The sequence below is a fragment of the Scylla paramamosain genome, chromosome 38 (genome assembly GCF_035594125.1).
Source record: "Scylla paramamosain isolate STU-SP2022 chromosome 38, ASM3559412v1, whole genome shotgun sequence".
Taxonomy (NCBI): domain Eukaryota; kingdom Metazoa; phylum Arthropoda; class Malacostraca; order Decapoda; family Portunidae; genus Scylla; species Scylla paramamosain.
In genome coordinates, this window is record NC_087188.1 from 15,223,735 (window position 1) to 15,228,734 (window position 5,000).

Consider the following 5,000-nt stretch of genomic DNA (forward strand, 5'->3'; position numbering starts at 1 on the left):
CTCTCTCTCTCTCTCTCTCTCAGTAATAAACAGGTGCAAAACATTCCTTCTCTTCCTTCCTTGACGTAATTCACTTCGTGTTGCAGGAAAGATGGTGACCTCAAGAAATAAGAGGGAAATTTTGAGGAGAAAAGAACACCAGTAAGAAGAAGGAAAGAAGATGTACGGCTTTATCTTCCCCCCATCTCTGCTCCTTGCCTTGTCTGTTGCCCCGCCGCCTCTCTGTGTCTGCCTCTCTCTGCCTCGCTGTCTACTCTTCACTGGCCGCAACGGAGGACAAGAGTGAGACGGAAAGGAGATAAGGTAAAGAAAATATTTGTGTTGTATAAAGGAAAGGAGAAATTAAAGTGGTAATTTTAACTTGCTTTTGTGCGTGCGTGCGTGTGCGAGAGAGAGAGAGAGAGAGAGAGAGAGAGAGAGAGAGAGAGAGAGAGAGAGAGAGAGAGAGAGAGAGCAGGAAAAGGACAACAACAAAAATTAATTAGACAAAAAAACAGAAAAAACGGGAAAAAACACGATTTATTTAGCGATACGGAGGAGAAAAACGAAAAATTCAGTGTCTTATTCCTGTGTGTGTGTGTGCGTGTGTGTGTGTATGTAGGTAGTCACTGTAGTTGCTGGTGAAGAGGGTAAAGCATGGTTGTTTTGGCGGATCGGCGGTGAAGGAAAGCGATGTTTGATCGATTTCACTCCGTCACGTAGCGGGCGGCACGAGGCGACAGCGGTGGTGGTTGTCGCTTCCCTCTGTGTCTCTTGTTGCTACAGACTCATGTTGCTCTGTGTCCTTGCTGTGTCGCTGTGTCTGCTGTGCGGCGCTTCGTTCTGCTTTATCGGTGGGTATGCTGTGAGTTGCTGTGATGCTGTGTTTCGTGTTTTTGTTGTGTTGTTGTGTGGGTTTGTGTTAGTTTGCTGTGATTCGCTGTGTTTTTTTTACTTCTCAGTCTGTGTTAGTTTTGCTGTGTTTTTTAGGGTGTTTTTCTGTGTTGTGTGTGTTGATTTGTGATGGTGGAAAATTTTGTGGTGTTTTGTGTTGTGTTACGGTGTGCTAGTGAGTGTTGTTGTGTTGTATATATATATATATATATATATATATATATATATATATATATATATATATATATATATATATATATATATATATATATATATATATATATATATATATATATATATATATATATATATATATATATATATATAATTTTTTTTGTTCTGTTTTCTTGTATTCATGTTAGTTAAGTAGTTAAGTGATACGAATAATGAGTGATAGTGCTGCTATTATTATTATTATTATTATTATTATTATTATTATTATTATTATTATTATTATTATTATTATTATTATTTGTTGTTGTTGTTGTTGCATCTAATGGTTATGATTATTATTGACCTCATTCAGGTTTTCGATTTATTTTCATTATACGTAAGTCTGTTACTCTCTCCACACACACGCACGCACACACATACACACACACACACACATACACACAAGCAACACCACCAACACCACCACCACTATCACCACCACTACCACCACCACCACCACTACTCTCTTTATGGCTGCCACATGTATCATCATAATGTTACCTCACCACCACCACTACCACCACCACCACCACCACCACCATTCACACCCCTCCTCTTTCCATCCCTCCCTCCCTTCCCTCGTAGCTCCCATTCCTCTCCCTTAGATTCCTCCCTCTCCCCTCCTCTCCATCCCCATTTCTACCCTTTTCCTCTTCTATTTTTTCTCCTCTCTTTTATCTCCCCTTCCTCTTCTTTTCCTTCCTGTTATTTTATCTTCCTCTTCCTCTTTCTATTTTCTTTTCTTTCCCATTCATTTTGTGTCATCCTCTTGTCTTCTCTTCCCTCTCGTCCTCCCTCTTCCCCTCTCCCTTCCCCTTTTCTCCTCTTCTTCTCTCCCCTCGTCCCTCCCCTCTTGAGATCAAACTAACAGACAGATATAATAGGTTTGATGGAGTCACATGTATAGCAAGTCTCTCTCTCTCTCTCTCTCTCTCTCTCTCTCTCTCTCTCTCTCTCTCTCTCTCTCTCTCTCTCTCTCTCTCTCTCTCTCTCTCTCTCTCTCTCTCTCGTGCCATAATTCTTCATCTTTCTCCTTTCTCTTTCATTCTCCCTTCCTTCTCTTTAATCTTCCTCCCATTTCCCGTCTCTCTCTCTCTCTCTCTCTCTCTCTCTCTCTCTCTCTCTCTCTCTCTCTCTCTCTCTCTCTCTCTCTCTCTCTCTCTCTCTCTCTCCAAAATAACTTGTTGCTTCTTTCTTTCTGTTGTTGTTATTGTTATTTTTCTTTAGTATGTTCGTCTTTCTTTTGTTTCAGTTCTCAGGAGGCAAAGGGTTACACACACACACACACACACACACACACACACACACACACACACACACACACACACACACACACACACACACACACACACACACACACACACACACACACACCTCCCTCCCTCCCTCCCTCCCTCCCTCCCTCCCTCCCTCTCTCTCTCTCTCTCTCTCTCTCTCTCTCTCTCTCTCTCTCTCTCTCTCTCTCTCTCTCTCTCTCTCTCTCTCTCTCTCTCTCTCTCTCTCTCTCTCTCACCTATTCCATCCTTCTCTACCCTCCCTCGTGTGTCATCTCATATTATACTCCTCTCCCTCCCTCTCCCTTCCTCTCCCTCTCTCTCCCTTCACCCTTCCATGGTAGTTGAAATATGAGTTTTGCGTCAGGGTGTGGTCTGAATATAGTGATCGATGGCTTAGGGTGATAAACTTGCTCTCCTTCCAATTAGCGGACAGGTGAGAAGGGCACAGGTGTATGTATGTGTGTCTGTGTGTGTGTGTGTGTGTGCGTGTGCGTGTGTGCGTGTGTGTGTCAATTTGGTTATCACAGTTATACGTTTCCTCAGGTTTGTTTCAGTTAGCTGCTAAAGAGAGAGAGAGAGAGAGAGAGAGAGAGAGAGAGAGAGAGAGAGAGAGAGAGAGAGAGATAGCGGTTACTAAAGGGCCGAACCTCCCACTACGGCTTGAATACACACACACACACACACACACACACACACACACACACACACACACACACACACACACACACACACACACACACACACACACACACACACGAATACATGAACGAGACTACCCCATGTAAGTAAGTGTGCACGGCCATTACCCTGCACACACACACACACACACACACACACACACACACACACACACACACACACATGAAAGAGGCTACAGCACGGTCATTGCCCCACACACACACACACACACACACACACACACACACAGACCATCACATCCGCTGAAGTTTATCATATCACACTCACTGCCTCCTGGCCCATTAATCTCACCACTTGGTCACTATCAGGGTGTCTATAATCCCACCGCTGGACCAAAAGTTGATTATGGCGTGTGCGGGAGGCAGTTAGTGAGCGGGAAGGGCGGCGGGAGGAGAGGAGAGGGAGGATAGGTTAGGCAGGAGTAGCAGGAGGGTGGAAGGGCAGCAGTAGGAGGGAGGGGATAGGTTAGGTAAAGAGGAAGGGAAAGGTAGGGATGGATGTGAAAGAGAGGGATAGGTTTAGAGGACAAGGGAACGTTGAAAAGGGAAGGAATGGATAGAGAAAGGGAAAAAAAGGGATAGAAGAATTGAGGATAAATTTAAAAGGCAAGGAAAAAGGGAAGAAGAATAGGCTGAGATTGAAAAGAGAGGAATAAAGAGATGAAGTGGATAAAGAAAGAAAAGATTCAGAGAGGAGTAAATAATGAAATAAAGGGAAGGAAGGGAGAGGGGAAAAAAGGAGAGAAGGAAACATGAAATAGAAATTATATGTTTTGAAATGAAGAGGAAGCATAAGAGAAAATGGATTTACGAATTAAGGAAAATGATAGATAGAGAGAATATTATGTTGATGTAAAAGGAAGGATAGAAGAAGGAGGAGAAAGTGATAATTTGGAGACGTGAATGGAAGTAGAGGAGAAGAAGATGAAAGATGAATAATATAATGAAAAAAAAAGTAATATTTCAATTGAGCTTTTAATTATTACTGTTGTTATTTCAGTTGTAATTATGATATTTTAGATTTTTCAACTATCACTAAAAAAAAAAAAGAAAATATGGTGTTTTTAACAATATCACATTTAAGATAAATTACAATAAAAAGAATTATTAGTTTTTTTAGGCAGTCTTCAAATAGTTCCTTTAATTTTTTCTTTATAAAAATAACAAACAATATCAACAATGCGGAAGAGAAGGGAGACAAACAGGAAGAAGAAGAGGAGGAGGAGGAGGAGGAGGAGGAGGAGGGTGTGACTGAAGAAGTATGTGTCTATAAACTTGGCTTTTGGTTTTGTGTTACAGAGAGAGAGAGAGAGACAGAGAGAGAGAGAGAGAGAGAGAGAGAGAGAGAGAGAGAGAGAGAGAGAGGAGGGGGGGATGCAGCAGTAAAGCCCGCATCACTCCATCCCCGTCAAGAAGGAAGAAGGGGGAGGAGGAGGAGGAGGAGGAGGAGGAGGAGGAGGAGGAGGTCACAGTATCGAGTATCTCCTAAATCGCCTTCAAGTGTTGGGTGACGTTTATGACTGAGAGAGAGAGAGAGAGAGAGAGAGAGAGAGAGAGAGAGAGAGAGAGAGAGAGAGAGAGAGAGAGAGAGAGAGAGAGAGAATGTTGCTATATTACTTACCAGACTTCCTTTCCGCATAATACCAGTAGTAGTAGTAGTAGTAGTAGTAGTAGTAGTAGTAGTAGTAGTAGTAAAAGGAGTAGTAGCCGTAACAATGATACTACTACTACTACTACTACTACTACTAATAATAATAATAATAATAATGATAATAATAGCACCAACAGCAACAAACAAAAACAACAAACAAACAACAAGAACAAAACATTTCCTTCTTCTACAGCCTTACCATTTATTTCCTCCTTCCCCCCCCTCTCTCTCTCTCTCTCTCTCTCTCTCTCTCTCTCTCTCTCTCTCTCTCTCTCTCTCTCTCTCTCT

The 5,000-nt window shown here is 42.2% G+C and overlaps 1 long non-coding RNA gene across 9 annotated transcripts in view; it reads left to right on the forward strand.

Moving 5' to 3' along the window:
* Positions 1-5,000, forward strand: part of LOC135091877 (uncharacterized) — a 231,607-nt gene that overhangs the window by 134,874 nt on the left and 91,733 nt on the right. For all 9 annotated transcript variants that reach the window (XR_010262669.1, XR_010262671.1, XR_010262670.1 and 6 more), the window contains one exon: positions 87-303. This is a non-coding gene — a long non-coding RNA (uncharacterized LOC135091877). The remainder of the gene's footprint in view (positions 1-86; positions 304-5,000) is intronic.